This window comes from Condylura cristata, unplaced genomic scaffold, assembly GCF_000260355.1.
Source record: "Condylura cristata isolate star-nosed mole 26May11 unplaced genomic scaffold, ConCri1.0 scaffold00004, whole genome shotgun sequence".
Classification (NCBI taxonomy): Eukaryota; Metazoa; Chordata; class Mammalia; order Eulipotyphla; family Talpidae; genus Condylura; species Condylura cristata.
Window position 1 is genome coordinate 32,605,359 of NW_004567105.1, and position 2,589 is coordinate 32,607,947.

The following is a 2,589-nucleotide window of genomic DNA, read 5'->3' on the forward strand; positions in this document are numbered from 1 at the left end:
TACCATACTTCCTAAAACTGATGAGGACCTATTTTTAAAATTTCTTGTATTTCATCTGTTAGAGAAAACAGAAAACCAACAAGTTCCAAAGGGGAAAATGAGCACATTGTTGTAACCCATGTCTCAAGGAAATGTGAATACTTATCTGCTTAATATGTTTAATTGTCATAGACAAAAGAGGTGCCATTTAAATTATAATTTTGCATTTCTGGAATTTTTCATGCTGAAACTCTGTAGCCATTAAATGCTAACTCCCTTTTCCCTCCCCTCCCAGGCCTGGGCAACCATCTTCTTTCTGTCAATACAACAACCTTAGCTATGTCATGTTAGGTGAGTCCATGTGTGTCTGACTTTTTTCACTTAGCATAATATCTTCCAGGTCCATCCACATCGTAGCAAGTATCAAAATTTCCTTCCTTTTGGAAACTGAATAATATTCTTTTGTTTGTATGTAAAAAAGAAAAGAAATATGATTTTGTAAAGTTTAAAAGGAAGTGGACATGATTTTGAGTGGTCAGAAATCTGTTTCAGGAATTAAGAAAATACAACTGAGTTTGTTTTATAAAAAGAGAAATTCAGATACAAGGATGGAAATATTAGGCCCTCCCTGGTGGCACAGTGGATTAAAGCACTGCACTAAGAAGCTAAAGCCACCTCACCATGAGTTCGATCCCCGCCTGCCCCGGAGGTGACCACATGGCACAGCAGACCTCTCCTGACCCACCCGCTGCTCCCCTCAGCAGTGTACTTCGTTGATCTACCTGTTCTGCTCCCCACTCTGTCCCTGGTGAATCCTCTCACCCTCCACATCTCTGGCCTGTACCCCTGTTCTGTATGAATAAATAAATCTTAAAAAAAAAAAGAATGGAAATATTATAATAAAATTTTCTGTAGTTTTAATAATGTGGCTTTTAAAATTTGTCATTCTTGCAAAGCAGAGAGGTAAGTTTTTATAGTAGTGGGCATAACTATTTTTGGCTCTTTGGTAATATTATTTAAATAGCTTCCCCTTTTCTAGTTATATTTCCAAAGTAAATATATATCAGAAGATTAATGTACTTTTTCTCATGTAATAATACCTTTTATCGAATGGGCTGATCATACTTACACGATATTTATCTAAATCCTTTCAAGTCTATGAGATGTAAATTATAACCTACTTGACATGTAGTATGTGTTAAATGAATTGTTAGTATTAATGATGAAGAAAGAAGAACAAATAAAAATAACAGCACCTTCTTAATTGTAAGGAAGCATCACATTCAGATAGTAGTTCTTGATTCAGGGGAAGCTTGCTGCTCATTAGACATTTGGAAATGTCTAGAGATATTTGGGTTGTTACAAATAGGAAGTACTACTAATATTGAGTGAGAAGAAACCAGGAATGACATCCTACAATTTACAGGTCAGTCCCCATAACAAAGAATTTTCTCACCTAAATGCAGTAGTGTGCAGGTCAAAAAACCCTCTGCTAAAACAACAAAGATTCATTGACTGTGAACACAGCATTTCCCCAAGCACAGAAGAACTTGCAAGCAGGAGACAATCTATTATCTTGGCAAGTACAGAACATAAAAATAAATGTAAGGAAATGACATAGCTTAGTTGTACATACAAATAGAATGATAATCTTGAGTTTTTAATTAGAAAGAAAATTTATCAGTTTATTAAACGTTCTTTTGTTTTAAGGGGAACAGTTTCCCAAATTGCCAACGTAAAGACATAATTATTGAAAAATAACTTTCCTAAGATGTGATAGCTTAAATCCATTAGCAAATGATCTTAGCTTTCCATCATTATTTGAATATTGTCCAACTGCTAGGGCTTTATTAACACCATCAGACATGACTTAATGGAAAAAAAGGGGAATTTTAGCTAAGGGGATAAAGAACATAATTTGGATTTATTGCAACAAAGTCCAAAATACAGAATTCTCCTACTTAGAAATCAAGACACCCAGTACTTTTCATGATGATCTTAGTCTCCTTAACTTGTATATTTCAAAACTTATATTATGAAAATTGAAGCTCACACACCAACTGTTTTAGGTTGTACTGATCATGGCAAACTAATTTCTTTAGATTTATGGTTTGAATAATTTATTTTTTGGAAACCACTCCACATAGTATGTTTGCAAAGCAGTATAGAAAAGCAACATTTCATCAACTTCCATTCATGTTAGAGAAGAATTTCCTTATGGATGTCAAAATCTGTCCCAACAGAGTCCAGAGATAATCATAGAGGCATAGAGAACACTTAGAAGGGGAGAATATATTTTTAATACAAAATTGTAAGGAAAAACGCATTGTTGCAGTGAAGCCAAAGTCTTACAACCTAAATGCTATTTCAGAAGGACCTTGAAGGAGTCGTCCACCTAGTCAGCCATAGCCAGAGCACACATCTCTCATCCTACCAGGTCTGGCTGCCTCACAGTTGGGGGTGAAGACTGGGTGTGGCAATTAAGGAAGAGTAGGGTGGGAGAAGTTAACATTTACTTGTCTGTCCATTCAGATGTCTTTTTTTTCTTGTAAATTTTTATTGAGGTGGGACCTCCCTGGTGGTGGAAGGGGTTGAGTCTCAGCATTATGA